The following is a 17,669-nucleotide window of genomic DNA, read 5'->3' as shown; positions in this document are numbered from 1 at the left end:
TCCTACTTTGGATTTTTTAGTACTTCCAAAACCACTCACTGCCAGTATGAAATGCTATCTGACAAAAGAAAAGGTGTGAACAACCTAAAAAACATACAAGAATCATTAATGTACACACCTCAGTGTTCTCCTTATCCATCAGCGTCTGGTAACAAAACAATCTGTATTTTGCACCAATCATTTTAGGCAGAGGTCTGATGAGTAAATGAAGATTTCTCCCTACCACCAAAAACCAGTTCCTAAAATCCATCCAAAAGATCTTTTCATTTCAGAAGCAATCGTTCAGTATAGCAGCAGCACGAAGTAAATACAAGACAAAAAAGTACATCTCTGCAGTATTTCCACAGAGATTCACCATAACTCGGTTGAGTTTAGCACTTTCTTACTTATACATAAGCAAACCTCGGAGCATTCCAAAACCTGAAATACCCTGAGAAACCACAGATTGGAACAGTTTTTCACCATCCAGAATGGTCCCAGGAAGAGTAATTATGTTCATGTGCACTGTTACAAAAATGCTGTGGCACACTAACAGCTGGAAAAGAGACAGCCCAGCTTGTAAAACAGTCTGACCAAGTTGCTCAGTAGGCTCCTGTAACTCAGAGGTGATCTCTGGAACCTGGCTCTCAGTTTCCAGTGTGGTAAGGTGAGCCACAATTTGGGCTCAGTCTTCTGTCTGGTCAGTGTGTTAGAGCAGGGCCATTACAACGCAACCCTCTAAACTGCCTCTCTCCTCTATTTTCTACTCCGCTTCAGAAGAGAAATCAGTGTCTGCCCTTGCCAGATGCTCATTTGATCCATTCTGGCAAAGCTCCATTTCAATGGAGTCCACAACATCTACAGGGAAGCTGCTCCATTTTTATTGTAGTTTTTATTGGGTGGTTCCATCTACCCACCCAAATTCTCAACCTAGGCCTTCTACTCTGCAAAAGAACCTTTTTTCCCTGCCCGACATAAACAGACACAGCAAATTGATCCCTATCATATTTAACACAATCTTAAAAGTTGGGGACCTGTCACTGTGACCTCCACAATGCCCCTCCTGTTTTTCAGGGTCAAATTCAACTCCTTAAAGAAGGAAGGACCTAAATATGTTGGTGATCTGATCTCCTTCAACTCAGTGCTCTTGGTTTCAGAGACACCAAAGGATGCTTTATTAGAAAAGCTTATGAAAGGAGCCCATGAGTTATCAGCTTCCCCCAACACTGTATTATCAAACTTCAGAAAAAGGTTTTCATTTGTCTCCTCCAGATTACCCTCAGGCTCTAAACCTCCCCACTTGGCCTTCAGTAATAACCAGGACAGGCAGTTTCCATCTCCTGGGTAACAGCCAAAAATAGGACAGCTGGGTTTTCTCAAAAGGACTAAGAGCTTGGTCAAGAAAAAGGGCTGAAATCACAGAGAAAAACATGGGGAAATTATCTTCCATGTTCCCTTTATCTTCTATACATTGATTCACATGACATTTAAATATTTCTCTGTGCAGGTAACAGACTCTGCTCCCCAAAATCGCTCAGTCTCTGGAATGGCTGGCCAAAAGCCAAAGGGTTTCTGGAAATTAAGAGTATTTTGGAAGGAATGGTTTGCTTGGTACAAAGTCTAATGCTCTGTGAGTAATGAAGCAGATAATTTCTAACTCGGGCTGTGACTGATCTGTGCTTGCAAGGCTGGAGACTGAAGTAACAAATTATGGATCTGACAGGTTTGGGAGATTTAACAACTGCTCTGAGCTTTTAAAATGTGACAGATCATCAGTGAGAGAACCCAATGCCTGCAGGTATCAGAGTGTGTACATCAAGGCCTCAAGATGACCATCACAGTGCTCAGGTTCTGGGAAATCCCAAAAAAACCAAGATTATAACCAGTGCCTGAATCAAAACGAGCAGGCCTCTGTGTGCCCACGGAGACAGCTTGCCAACAAAGCAACAAACAAGAATATTACAAAGGCATAAACCCCAAGATATTATAAAGTGCTGAAAAGAAAGACCTAAGAACCAGGCAATATTTAGGTTCCTTAAAGTGAAGTAACTTTAAGATGGAGGAAGGGATGCCTTTCTGCCTGCGGTTCAGCAACAGCATAACCAGGCAGCAACCAGCTCCCCTTCAGCTCCAGAAGTTCACAGTCCCTCTCCCAGCTGCCAGTGTTTCTGTTCACATAATCACTTTCTCAACCAGTTCTGACACTTTGTGTGTGTTTGCCATTGCATTTTTGAAGAATCTTTCCCTCACTTCTTGACAGAACTGGGTTATGGAGAGATTATACAGAGGATTTGCCAGAACATCTGAGGGAGTAGTACTCTCCAGCAGAGGAGAAAGAGCAACGTGTGGCAAAGAATGGTCACTGGCTAGCGGGGTGGCCATAGCCTCTGGTCACTGTATGCTGGGAGGATAAAGCTTGCAGCAGGCACCTCCACTTCCATTTACACAGTTCTCAGCTGAAGTTACTGTGTCCTTCCCAAATGTTCCCTGCATAGACACATCCTCAGAACAACTAGAGTTAGGATGCTGTTAGCGTTAAATTACAATAGGCGTAGACTTTGAAGCAGGTACATACTCAATGAACAGGTAAACATTTTTTCTTTAACCATTTTTCTTCATTAAAAGAAATTTTCTGGAATCCTAGGGAACAATATTTACAAAACTAAAAACATCTCTCCATCCCTTGCAAAGTAGGTATTTTCAGTGAAACAGTTTGAACATTAAATACAAAAAACACTCATTGCTGAAATTCTTCTATGATTCTACGAAATAGTTATAAATATTTATAGCTCTGAACATTTTATTTTCCCTGAAATGAAATAAAGCTGTAAAATGCCTTTCTATTAATTTGTTTGATACAAAATAAGCCAGAAAACAAAGGTAACTATGGACAGCAAGTCACAAACTAATAAATCAAACAAAAACTTGAATGTATTTGTTTGAGAACTGTTCCCAAAATAGCAGGAAGAAAGCTAATGTCAAAGTATACCCACCCTTAATTTCCACTGGCAATTCATTTAAAACTTCTTTTCCTCTTGGTGTCATTTGCGAGGAGCAAACCAGAACTATCCAATACCTAGCAGGACTCCCAGAGCTGAGTAACATACTGATTTCCTCCTATCTGACTGCACCTCTTCCTTCACCAGTCCTAACAATAATTTCTATACCCTGTGCCACCACAGTAAGAAATGAATAGCTTTTGCATGGATTTAATCTCCAACTTCCTTCCTCCATATAGCCTGGCTGCCTCCTGTTGAGAGACTGCACAGTCAGCAGCAAATCTTTCCAGATAAACATTCAAGAGTGATTCATGACCCCATGCTCTAGTCAGCAGAAGCACGGCATTCTGTACCACATGGCACAGCCAACCTAGCTAGCATCTGAATTGAGGCAATACCAGTATGCTAAAGCTGTGGAGTAACTATACTGTAGTGTAAAGTCAGTAAGTAACCAAACCGGAAAACAACATCTGGAACTTCACTTAAAGTGATGGAAATTAACCCCACAGTTCAGTAAAGCCAAACTAGTGGTGTAGCAAGGTTAAGGGAAAACCAGTTGTAAGCATGCATAAATGCTGCATAGTTACAAGTGCTCTTTACTCAGGCTCCTAGCGCAAACCACCTACTGCAACTATAAACTACAGGGAACCAAACCAGTGGTACAAGAAATGACCCATACTGGTCATACAAGATCAAGTTCAGACTTGCCCTAGTTAGAAAGTTTGTATGATTTTTGTCAGGCTCATTAAGTGAGTGCTGAATCAGAGAGGGATCCAATTCTGCACTACTTTAAAAGTTTACAGGTCAAATCAGTACTATGGATGTGAGTCTCAGGTAACATACAGATCATGTCTCTGTCCCTCACTATCTTGCTCAGATTAGCTAGCATAATAAAATGGCAATTACAGAAATTCCACAAAAGATTCCCCAAGAAACTAAATTGTACCTGACAGCCCAACTCGGATAGACTAGGAAGGTGGCACTGTTACAATACCTCATCAGCTGCTGAAAAAAGAGACAGACTAAGGCAAGGGGGAGCAGAGTTATCTTGACAAGCATTTTACAAGGACTCTCAAGAGACACAACCCAGGGTAAAATGCTGTGTCCCCAAATACTGACACGGACAGAAGTTCGCATCACATAATTCTAACAGCAAACAACTATCGTCAGGCTAAAAGCATACAACACACCCGCGTAAGAATGGCTTAACCAGATGCATGGGGAAAATGAGTTTCAGAGGGGAGACCAGTTAGGGCACACTGACCTCCCTGATCATTCACATATCCTTAATTTATATTGGCTTAATTTGTACCATTCCTATCCTAATGTCTGTGGTGTCTGACAGCTGATGGGACCTTGACATTATCTGCATATTTTGAATTACACTGCTAAGCAAACAGAAATTGCAAGATCTCAGCTTCATATTATCACTGCTAAATGCTATGAGGATATGAACACTTCTTTGTCTTCCATTTCACACTGTTGCAAATGGAGTGTGCTAAGTAAAACACAAAGCAAAAATATCTGCATTTCTAAACTAGGCAAATGTAGAACAGCTAACACTGGCACTGTCAAATCTGGACTACACCCACCCAGCTAAATGAGAGTTGCCAGTGCTATAGTTAAAAGCAAAGCTCTGCCATGATTTAGTAGAGGTCTGTCTCCCTGGAGATATTTCTTAACTGGTTCATTCAGGCTTGAGCAGTTTGCTTGAGCAAACACAAATCTAGGTCATGAGACTGTCACAGTCTAAAAGCCTGCATGTGCACATGCTAGTATAGGCAAGCCTACAGATTTTTAATACTCCATTAACCTTGTAAGAAAATCCAATGGGACAAAAGTTCTCTATTGTCTTCAGTCCTCCCACCACCTACCCTACTGGCACAGGGCACCAGCAAAACAGGACACATTACATTTTCTGTTGTTCACAATGTTTGAATGTCTAATTCTACTGCAACATACCAAATACTTGTTTAGCGGATTGGTGCCTGGGAAAAACTCCTTAAGCAAAGGACACTCAAAACCACGAACCAAGTTTTACTGATAGGTACATGTATTTCCAAAATCATCAATGCAAATAAAAGTGTCATTCTTCAAAAGCAAGTAAGTGGTCAGGTGGTTGCACAGGCATGGATGGTAACAACACATATTTTACTACAAACTCATAACGGCACTTGAACCAGTTGGTCTTTGCTGCTGTTGGCATCTTATGTGCTTATATAAAAGGTCACACTGCTCCTTTCCAAGGAACATAGCCCTCTCTTTAGTACTCCAGTGCTGTCAATTTGTAGGTCATTTAAACCACAATGCTCTCAAAGGTTTTTAAGGGGTGCTATTAATAAGGCTTTCTTAGAACGCAAGGCTGATTCTAGACCAGAACATTGCATAGGAGCTGAATGTTCATCTGTGGGTTGTATGCCTGAAACACATGTCCATATGTCATTGCAAGGCCTTATCGCCAACTTCTTGATGGACAACACAGTGAAGATGTCATCACTGGTCAGCTACTTTGCCATTCTACTGAACAGTGTAGAGAGGTGCTTCAGGGATCACTATCACTCATGTGCAAATATCACATTTGTAAACACTGGGCTGGAAGTTGTGTCTTGTCAGTATGTTTAGAAGGAAGCAGTATGTACTCCTATGGTGGTCAGAATGGAAAGGCACCCCCCAGTTCTACCTAATTAGCGCAAAGAGAAAGGCAAGAGCAGTAAACCAAATAGATCACAAGCCGATGTTCTAAATGGGCAATGAGTACAAAGATATCAGCTTAGGGGAGTCCAAAAGACAACCTGAGGCACCACGTGCTGTCTGAGGTGGCTAGTTAGAACTCTTGAAGCTTGAACAAGCAAGCAAAAAAAAGTATAATCCTTCCAACAGTTTTAATACAAGGAACTCACACTGTACAGCACAAACCATTGTTTATTCTCTGTTTGTAAATGTGCACGGACAATTAAAATGCAAGACCTCTGCCCCAGGAAAAGCCCTACCCCACCTCAATGCCGCTATACGCACACCACACGTCTCATCAGCAAGTTTACAGTTAAAACCTTTTAGAAGCAACATACATTTATCTGTAGCATGCAATACTGAATCTTAAAAACAAACCACTTGCAAAAAAACAGTTAAATGAAGGTAAACTAGGGCAAGCTTTCAAAGACTACTGTGAAAGCAGGCTTTAATCATTAGTAAGCATTAATCTTGCCATTCTCAGTTCACACATTATAGTTGTACAGGAACAGCAGCTATTTTGTGAAGAACCCAGCAAGGAAGTACCTTCAAGCACAGTTATGCAAGAGACCAAAATATTTGAGTGTAATTAGGAGTGGTTTATAGGACAGTCAGCTTATTAGCAATTCAACTACAGCTTGCTTTTTAAGCCAAAAGGCGTATTTGCAAACTAACTTGCTTGAATATATCTTCAGAAGGAAGTATTAATTACAAGGGACTAAAAGAGGAATGTCATTGTTCCAAACAGAGCTGGAACAGCTTTTAGATAACAGAAGCAAAGAGCTTGACTGGAACTACTTGTAACATAGAAGTCATTAGCCTCAGGAGCAGGAGTCTCCAATATTGCAGTCAATGTCACAACTGTGAAGAGGCCTTCCAGGCTTTTGTTCTTATTTCGCAAGAACACTGCAGGAGAAAGCTGGAAATGCGAAACATGAGTTTCTGTAGAAATCAGAAGTGAATCTACATCCTTCTGCTAGGTTCCTCTCCAAATGAAGCATTTCCATTGCAGAGGGGAGCCCTTTTAAGAGAGTGCTTGGGAGCATGGTAATAAAGATGTTCACAGATTCTAGGAGTATAATTAAAACAGTATCTGAGATACAGAATCCTTCATCTTTGGTGGGGTTTGGGGTTTTTGTTGTTGGGGGGGCGTTGGTTGATTGGTTGGGGGATCAGTTGCCTGTTTTGTTTTGAGGGGGTTGTTTGGTGGTGGTGGTGTTTTGAGGTTTTTTTTTTTGAGGGGCCTGCTTCACCTTTTTAAACCGAAGAAAACTGCTTGCAAGGTTAATCTAGATCCATCACAAGAGCTGCAAGTTGGTTACAGTGGGATATATACTTACACAGCTTCACATATATTTGCTGATTTCCAGTAATTTAAGAACACATCAATTAATTATAGGATAAGAAGAACATACAAAGACTCAAAATTCTTTCTTTTCTTTTCTGGAAGAGTTAAGCTGATACAAAGCTGGTTTTCCAAAGCAGCAGATTTGAGTATTTAAAGCATTTCACCCACAGATTCTAAATCACACAGCAGTAATAGGATGAACTATCAAGTGGGCTGTTAAATGCAGGCTTGCACAGTTCTGCATATTCACACTATTTTCAACTGCTGAAATGCTATAACATTTTGAAAGACAATTTTTAAGCTTTTATGTCTAGGTTTTCAACCTTGGAGCACAAGAACTTCAATGCTTTTTTTGATGGAATTAATTCAAAGCCACTGCTCAAAGTTCTGAACTCTGCCTGCCATTCCTGGCAACCGCCCCAAAGCAGGACATAAGAAACCACTCGGAGTTGTTAATTTAGTCATTAAAGGACACACTAGGATATGCCCTCCTGCGTTCACCTGCTATGCTCTAAAGATTACTCTGCATTTCCTTTTTTGGTTTTTAAAGTAACATGCATAGGCAGAGTTTAGAATGCGTTATGAGGTTTGCACCGTAATATAATCTGCCTATTAAAAAGAAAATCAAGGAATCTTTTTCTTCAGGTACAGAAACAGTACTGCTAAGTTCTAGATAATATGTCATAGTAAATCATATAAGAATTCTTTTGCTTTCCTCCCACTCTTCTGAACATCACCTCACTCTGCCCTGGCACTTTCTGATCCTTTTCTTTAAGGAGAACGGCAGTCAACAGTTACTTCATACATACTCCACTCGATTACCTGCCTTAGGGAACATAAAGGCAATTCATGGTTTGCTCTAGTTTCTTACCAGTTTTATAAACAACCTCCTTTATTTGTTAGCTGAACTGCTATTCGAAGCTCAACTGCTGAATAAAATAGCATCCACTAACCTACTGGAGCCACTGAAAAAAATCCATATTGGTAATTTTGATCAGTATCATCGTCCAGAATTAGATGGGGCAGACAAATCTTCAGAAACAACTTAGCTACACAGAACAAGAAAATCAGTAAGGCTTGAGTAAAATTACTTTTTGCCAGTCCTAAGGTAGGGTTTATATAAAATAGCTCTCAGCTCTCAATGATCTGATGTGAAATGGTAGACTTAGCAGGCTCTGAAATTGGTTTTGATCTATTTATCTCAATAATCAGTTAATCCAATAATTTAAAACAGTTTACTAAATTAGAAAGTGATGCAGAAAAAAAAAGTAAGCCTTTATAAAATGTTATTTGAATGAATATAACTGTAGTCTAGCAAGTTAGCACTCCACTATTTAAGTAAGCCCTGAAGAACCTGTGGGAGTACTACACAGAACTGGTGGTAGTCATGATGATCACCAAACCATCACCTGCCCAACGAACCTCATCTCCTCATCCAGAATCTTCACAAACTGAGGTTTTCCTGACTTGGAAAACCATTATTTCTTGCAGGCCCATTCAGAAACTACATACTTAGTAAAGTGCTCGGTCATTTAGCAAAAATTTAGGTTGACAGCTTAGAGACCGATTGTCATTTATACTAAGCAAAGCATGACAAAGCAGGTCTCAGGCAGAAAATTATAGCTACTCTTCAGGCAAGCTAACTCAGACTTTCTCTGTTCAAGTACATAGAATGCACTAAAATTCATTCTATTTTAAAACAGCCATATACAGAAAGATGAAGTGCACTTCAGAGCTGTATCGTTCAATATAAATCCAAGTGCTTGAGCTACCATTTTCATTTAAACCTTCAGTATCTATGGAGCTTGTCAGGAATACAAAAATCACTGCCATGGAAAATATTAATTTCCATAGTGTCTTTTGTCCTGAAACTGTGATTTTTTAATTTTTTTTTTCTAAATCAAATCAAAAGGCAGCTAAGGGGATACTGAAAGTTCTCTGTCTGTCCATCCCACTAGGACAAGTTCAGAACTTGTCCTATCAGTACAAACTCTGCCCATCCCAAATGCTCAGCATGCAACCTTACACGGACTTCCATATCATACTGTGTCTGTATAAATACCAGGTACTAATGCTTCCTGTGTTCTTGTTAACTCCTGTCAGTACGTGCCTTTTGCACAGGTCAGATACAGTATTTACAATATTAAAACATTACATCAATTAAAACATTACAACATTATTATTACAGTTACAACAATAAAACATTGGTTGAAAAGTAAAGCAAAGCATATTCTGCTGATAGCCCACTGTGAAAAGCCAATAAAGAGAAACTAAAAAATAGGTAACTATGTGCGATAAAGACAAAATCTCAAAAGGAAATATGATATAGCCATTCAAGAAGCTACTACACGCTAATACAAGATTAAATAAAATTATAATGAAGAATCAAACAGTATTAGAAATCATGTAAGAAGCCATACGGTACACTCAACTATAAAAGGATTAAATTACTAATGTTTCTAATGCTTTAGGTATTTGATTCTCTGACCTGTACATGTAACATCTTATGGAGTTATTTTTTGCTTTATTATTTAGGCACCTCTTATTGTGACTAACATCAAGTATTACTGCCATTTTTCCAACAAGTATCAGACATTTTAGATCTAAACTTCTTGCATAAACAGAACTCTGCTGCCATCATGGACATCTCTCCTTCAAACAAAATGAAGCACAGAACAAAGGGAAACATAAGTAAAATTACCCAGGTGACACTAAGCCCTAATTAGGGTAAGACAAAAAAAAGCCCAAAGGTAAAAGCTGCAGGAGAGTCAACACCAACCTAAAACCCAAGCTGGCAGTAGTACTTTTAACAGAATTTGTTGCAAGCAAAATAATTCCCTGTTGGATTCCTAATGTGAACCACAGAACATATGGTTGTGGGCCTGGAGTCAAAACGGAAAAGAGCCACTAAGTGCTTCCCACAGATACTTCTCAGACTCAGAGACACGCTTTTGGTGTCACTTACAGAGCGTTACCAGTGCTAAAATTTAACATGAATTTCCACCTGCAAAAACAATTGGACAAGAATGGTGATCCCCGACTCAACCCAATGCAACTTTTTCCTGCACAAGGTGTTACTGAAGAGGCCTCAGACAGAAGTGATAGCATGGAGTCTTTGGTAAAAAAGGTACATGACAATTCACTGGAAAGGACTGGCCAAAGAGACACTTGCAAAAAACAGTCTTCAGACAGTCTTCAGACCAAGTGAACAACATAAACTACTATATGAGATTCCTCTCTGCACCTTTCAATATTGCTTGTTGGAAGTTCAATGAAAGGCAGGTTGTACAGGATCAAAGGGTCAAGCAAGTCCACCAGAACGATTCACTAACGGCATTTCTCCAACATTTGCTTTACATGGCTGTGTCCACTGGAACCTGCCCTCAGGTTGCTGACCTGATTCTTGACACAAAGCGCAGGATGCCAGAAGCCATGTCACCGCGCACTTTGCTTAAGGTCAAAGAGAGTACCTGTGGTATGTCAAGTGTTTTTCAAAAGTTGAGCTATGATGCTCATTCCCCCACAGCAATCAGTCTAAATCAGCTTTCAAGAAAATAAGAACAAAAAAGAAAGAAGAGGAAATAAAGCAACCCATATCAAGACAAACAGCTTTTTTCTCTTTATCAGCATCACGTTGTTCACTACAGTGGATACTTTGGCACACTTTTCTTTTTGCCTAGCAATACTTACTGAAAACTCCAAACAAAGCTAATCCCTTCTCTAAAGTGATTAGATAATCTAAATTATAATTAATTCAGTTATGTTTCTACCTGTATGTAAATACTCTGATCTCAATCCCGTTTACCATAGTAACATCCAGACAGTTTTTGCTCACAAGTAATCACAATCTGGAATCAAGATGTGATTAACACAACTGCTGTATAAATCATCATTCTTCATCAATTTTCATGTCATGGAGATAAGGTTTACAGTAAAAATCAACAAAATATTTGCATGTCAGCAAAGACAGCAATACTAATTCCATATACATCCCTCACTAGATAGGTGATCACATAGAACTGTGATAATTTCATCAGATCCTGGCAAATGCTGGGGGAATATATGCAACAATTTACACAAAGTCTACAACTCAAAATGATATATTTATAAATATTTCAAATCTAAACACAGCAGAAGAAACAGGGAACAGCTTGTTGAAAGAACTCTAAGTAAAACACTTGGAGGAGTAGAGAGGGAAAAAAGAGTGGCTGAGCAGAGGAACAAGCCCTACACCAATAGACTGCAGAGGGCTCAGGTACTACCAGGATCACTGACACTAATGAGAACAGAAAAGCTGAGCAAGGACAATGCGCTTGCACCTGCCAAATCAATGTCTCTGTCACAGCCACAAACCAGGAGAATACAGAGCCTGAGACACACGATACCCTACAGTGAATGCTTCAAGCAAGCACCACAGCATTCATCTCACTCCAGCTTTAAGAGCACTCCATAGCCCCAAGGTAAAAATCTCACAACTAGTGGATAAGGAAGGAAATTACAAGTTGGTGTAATCCTTATGAAAATTTCTGAACAAGTTTAAGCTTGAGAAAAACCTGTATCTATGAAAAGACCAGGACTGAACTCCAAAGCAGCTGTTACTCCTACAACAAAGAAAGAGCTCATAAACAGTGAACTTTTATCAGAGTGTAACAGTGTGCGCAAACATCACATGTCAATTAGATTACACTTAGCCTAGCACACTGCCAACTGTGTGCTAATCTAAGGTCAAACCTTCTCCTACATCAGATGTGCTCAGAAAGACACCCTGGCAGTGTCTTACTGAAAAGCTCAACTCAGCTTGATAGACTTCAACTGGTTGAGCCTGAATTCAGATATTTCATTATTTTTCTTAGCAAAGCCTACTTCAAGCTGTACCTAAAAGATTGGATGATTCTTGCATCTTGTAGCTATTAGCTCTTGTAAGCGTCCTAAAATGCGTTACATGCACAGAGCAGGAATATACTAGATATGTGCTAGATATGGAAGAACATGCTCATTCTGCACCTACAGAGACATATATACAAATGGATGTATATGAACACTCACATTGCACACATCCAACTGAAAAGATAGGATATTAGACAGGGAGGTATTCGTGACCTAAGTATAAATTTATAACTACATGACACATTGAACTCCAGCTACCACTGTCATTGCACTATCCAGGAGATGATTACCTCATCCATTCTCCACAGAAACCACCCTCCAGAAAACTCAAGTTTCTTAAACTGGAATAAAATTACCTACCAGGACCTCCTCCACCTCAGCTGATAGTCAACAGCATCAATGGAGATTGCAGTTTAGTGGGGAAAATTCATAGATCAAACAGGACCATAAAAGAATCAACCATGTTGGACCAGTACACATGACTCCTATTTCATTCCCATATTCTGCACTACATATGACCTCCTAAGAGATTAAAGCTACCATCCTTTGCCATGTATAAGAAAAGACAAGAGGGCAATAAAAAAAGCAGAGGAGCTTATTTTCCAAGTGCAGATAGGAAAAAAATAACCTGTCATTGTAAGTACTCATCATGACAGCAAGCAGCAAAAGGGAAATCAACCTGAGGTGCAGTTTACAATTACAGGTACTATGCCTACCTGAAGACATGAGGTAGGTTCCAGCTAGGGGTTCCTTTGGGATCAACCTTTCACAGTTATCATTTTGGCTACTTAGGAGATACTCACCAAGTAGCCCTCTCCAAGACTAAAGACTTTTTTACTTAATGGCTCTTCAGGTGGGAATCAGAGGAATATCTTAAAACACAGTCAAAAGTGTTTGAAGTGGTTCTTGAATACAAGCAACTGACTGCAAATCGGGAACAGACACTGCCTTATTCTCCCTGTAGGGTTTCTACCTGCAAACAGATTTTCCATTAAAAAAAAGGTAAGGCAGGCTAGAATAAGTAGGGCAACAAGATTTCCCAATTGGAAATTTCACAGATTCACCAATGACTCTAAACATACAGTCTGAAAACACTTCCTCCCCAGACCACATCCTTAAAGAGAAAAAAAATCACATCAAAATGGTAACTTACTGAAAAGACCTAAACCCAACTGCTCAATGTCTCTTTTTCACTCCAATATATTAGAACTCATGTTTCTCATTTCCCAGCTTCAGAGGAGAGTTCAGTGTTAATTCCTGCAGACAACATCACACAGCCAAATTGATTTATCTTCATATATTTTCTAGGGTGTTCCCAGCTCTCACTTGTGCCAAAACTTCCATTTTTACTGCTGACTTCCATACCAAGTTTCAGGCACTTCCGAAATCAAATCCAAGAAAGATAAGACAGAAAATCAGACAAGACTTGGATAAATATCAACATAGGGGACAGCTGTGCAGGAAGATTCATTCTTTCCATCACTGGGAAAATTCTCTCGAACTCTAAGTAGCTACAGAATCATGGAATTGTTTGTCATGAGATGTAGGCTCAACTTGCCCCCCAGCAAAGAGGCCCTGTCTAGAACCAGCACTTGTGTTCTGAGAAACAGAAGACTGTTCACAAAGGTCCTGATGTCATACATTAAATTTTCTGTTTGTTTACATGAGTTTTGAAAACAATTCCTGGCACAAAGAAACAATAAGCTCAACAGAATCCCTAAACCTAAGCTGCTATTAACATTGTGAAAATTCAACACAGTTATAAACTTTATTTAGAACTAGAATATGTTATAACATCATCCCCCTAACTTCATACTGTAAAAACACAAGGAGAGGTGTATTTCTAAATAGAAATCCATATCCATCTTTATCTGATCTCATTAAGGTTATCCTCTTCAGCACACAGTGCACAGCGTGCTATTTCTGTAGCAACAACAAAGGACAATATACACGAGCAAGATGTTATACCAATACTTAATACAGATCTTTTAACTATTTTGGTACCTGTTACCACCTGAAAGGGAACAAATAAAGCACAACTGTAGAAACACATAGCATAGTCACAATCAAACTATCAAAGAACTCAGCTTTATTTTTAAAAACATACATATTAGCAGAAAGGTACCAAAGTGACTGACACTGTAAATAACATGTTTAATAATACACCAAGTCTCCATTTTAGAAGTACTACTTGGCTTTGATATACTATTTATATTTTTAGGTTTGTGCATACAAACACACTAATGTTACATAAATATAGCATATTTGTGTGTGCATGTATGACACAAGCATGTGCACACAAATATCCCTAATAATCATCATGGCTTTCAGCACTGCATACCATTGAGAAATTTGAAGAGGGGCTGAAGAGAATACACAATTCCCTAATACGTTGTCCAGTGCAATGAGCACACTCAAGGTCAAAGACCTCCTCCTTCTCTTCCTCCCTCTGCTATTATCCCTGATTTAATGGCTGACTGCTTTAGCTGTAAATTTAAGACCTCAACAACACGCACTGAGCATTTAAAATATAACCTCCTCATAGTTCCTGCAGCCTCAGCATCGTTTATCAACTCCAGTTACCACAGAATGCTCATTCGGTTGCTCATATTGAATTATATATTTACAGTCTGATTAATAATGCAATATATCAAAAAATCTGAAGTAATCCTATCCATGGACTAGCAGCAGAAGGGTACAGAGAAAATAGTCAACGGAAAAATCTGAACTAGAACTTCAGTGTAATTACTGGTAATATTGGCATTACTCCACTGCTTTATTTTGGAGGGGCGGGGGGGGGACTTTAACACAGTTAACAGAAGAAACGCCATGAATCACTGCTTTTTACAAGTTATTTATCTAAACATATTTAGAATTAAGCAATGTGCTAAATCTTTTATTATGTACCTGAATGATATACAGCATTCACCCAGCATTACACAATTTAAACCTACACTAGACTTCTTATCCATAAACATGAGTTTAATTGACCTCCTTTTTCAACCTTCCACATCACTCTTACAAAAATGCTCCCTTATAGGGAAGAGTCCTGTTATTCTGTTATATTTTATTTGGTTGTGCAACTCAAACCTTTTCCCTCCAAGGCGTACAATTAGGCAAAACAGGAGTGAAATATTTGCTTGTGTAACACTTCTCTTGCCTACTACAACCCGACCCCACACCCCTATTTCCCAATCCACTCCACATTTTGTATTAAAACATCAAATAGATTTCTTCACAGTTCCAAGTTCTATTTCCGTCCTCTTCTCCTGGTATAAAACATACACTTTATTCAAAATGAGGGTGAAGAAAGAACCAAAGTACTGAAATTAAATATGGGAAATCACCGAGCAGACAGCTATTAAAACCAGGAATCTATCCAGCTTTGGCAGGAATCTCAGCCTTACTGCAGTTTCCTACTTGCTTACCATGTGCTGTGTCACAACCATTCACTGCAGTGCTGCTTCTTGTGCAAAGGATGCTAAAACATTTGCTTTAAGTGCAACTTCAAAGTTTAAGTAACACTATTAACAAAACCCAAAAGTAACTCCTGTTTAGGGTTTAGGACACTGTGCAGGGAAGGAGACTTGGATGCTGCCGCTGGATTTGCCTAGACCATCTTCCCACTAAGAGACTCTGCTTCCCTACCTATTCTTTGTCGGGACCAGCATTCTCAGAGAAGTGCTAACCAAGGTACTCCAGAATAACAATCCAGGTAGCTTTTCAGATTCATTCTACATTGACAAGTGATACACACCTTATCAAAGCTGTATAAGGGCAAGTTTTCTTTAACATGAAGTTTCTCATGTCTTAATATCTGAACTATTTGATGCAGAAAAAACACCAAACCATGACAGCCAGGTGAAAGCCAGCTTCCTTGGCCAGTCTGTGTTAGTAAATTCCAAGTAAACACATGCCATTAACTCTCAAAAAGTCTTCTAATGAGTGGGACTTCTGCAAAGACAATTGCATAACTTTTAAAACCAACTAAAAGAATTTCAATAAATTCTAGCTTTTGTTTTCCTTCCAGTGTATGCATGAAAAGGGCTTGAAGCATTGCTTACTACTCATATTCTTCAGTGGCAGTGATTCCACTAGTGACTATGGTTACTTTCTGCTACTACTGGGCTATTGTTCCATCAGTTAACAAGATGCCACATGAAGAAGTCACTGGTCCTCTTCCTGAGTACAAGTTTAATTCTCCAACCATCCGCTTACCTATACAACAGCCAGCAGCACTGACATACTGCTGACAGAAAGGAGGGAAATCATTGTGGACTTTGTGATTCATGCCTGAAACAGGCCAGCAGGAATGAATTGAAAACATTTCCTGGGGAAATTATCCTTTCACAGTTAAGAAACCAGGAATATTCCCAGAAGCACCTGTTTTCATTGATCAGTAGTAGTTACCAATCCAGTTCAACCAGTTGAACAGCCATACTACTGAATCAGTCTAACTACACAAAGGGATAATACTTTTTTTAAAATCTCTAAAATTAAAAGCTAATGAAGATCTTTAACCATGTTATTTGATACCACAATTGATAACCATGACCTGAAAGCAGCATCAGTGAAATGACGAAAACACAGACACTGCAAAAGAGGACTTAATGCAGTGTCAAGTCTTAAAAACACAATAGTTAAAAGGTTCTTCCTGAGAGGCTTGATTATAAGAATGCTCTATAAATATTCAGCTCTAACTGTATACCAACAAGAACAAAACAGTGTTGCTAATCATCAAACCTTCTCTTAAGATTTGCACCTATTATGAAATGTGTATCCTAAATAACTATTTACTCTTTAGTGCTTTTACTTCATTTAACCTTGTCCTTTGACATATCTGATATAAACTGACATGCTGCTTTAATTATAGGCTGCTTTGAAAGTTCACTAAAGACATTTTTCAAGCACGGAGAATAGCAGGACAAAATTCCATTAGTGACCTTTTAGTATTACAAGCACCATTTCCAGATGAGCAGTCAAAGCCAGAGACACATTTAGAACAGTAATGTGTACAAGGTCAAAATAACTTGAACAAATTAAGAATGTGGAGCAAGATTTATCAACATTTTGCCCAAAGTCTTGCCACTTTGGGGCATTCTCTTCTCAAAGCATTACGGTATAGAAATGGTAATGTATTTGTGAAGTTTTTCCAGTAACGATTTTTCCTTGTTCTTTTTGCCATCTCTCCTACATGTATTAAGACGAAAAAAAGTTAAGTCATCTTCTCAGCTATTTGTTCTCATACCAATGAAAGGCATGGCCCTTTTTCCTGAGGCTTAGAGAACTCATTTATTATGGGATCATATTCTCCAGTCTCCCTGGAAACCATTTAAAAATAGTCAATAGCTGTAATGGTCAGGTTAATCTCCTGGCTGTTAATTGCAATGTTTACTTGCAGCTTCAATATTCATGCATCACATGTATTTTTCAGCTTGATTTCTCCTCTCACACAGCCCCAGTGTATACATTTTAGGCATTCTCTAAAGAAAATACTACACTGATCTATGCAGGCAGCACATAAAAGATTTTCTGTAGGAGGTTTTGTGTCATTATATGCGTAACAAAGAAAATTAAACAAATCCTTACCTCAAAATTAAACTTCATTTAATAGGAATTAAGCTTGTCTGAAAGTACTGCTTGACCATGTGGAATGCTTCCAGTAACCAGGTCTGTAATGCAAGATACAAACAAGTTACTTTCTTACAGTCCATTAATTCCTAGTT

General features: G+C 39.0%; 1 protein-coding gene across 2 annotated transcripts in view; it reads right to left on the bottom strand.

The window, feature by feature from the left end:
• Nucleotides 1–17,669, bottom strand: part of TLN2 (talin 2) — a 157,200-nt gene that overhangs the window by 92,377 nt on the left and 47,154 nt on the right. For both annotated transcript variants that reach the window (XM_030497733.1, XM_030497732.1), the window contains exon 3: nt 17,533–17,615. The gene's annotated coding sequence lies outside the window, so the exon portion shown is untranslated. The remainder of the gene's footprint in view (nt 1–17,532; nt 17,616–17,669) is intronic.

The sequence above is a fragment of the Strigops habroptila genome, chromosome 9 (assembly GCF_004027225.2).
Source record: "Strigops habroptila isolate Jane chromosome 9, bStrHab1.2.pri, whole genome shotgun sequence".
In the NCBI taxonomy this organism is placed as follows: Eukaryota; Metazoa; Chordata; class Aves; order Psittaciformes; family Psittacidae; genus Strigops; species Strigops habroptila.
This window is presented reverse-complemented; position numbering and strand designations above follow the sequence as displayed.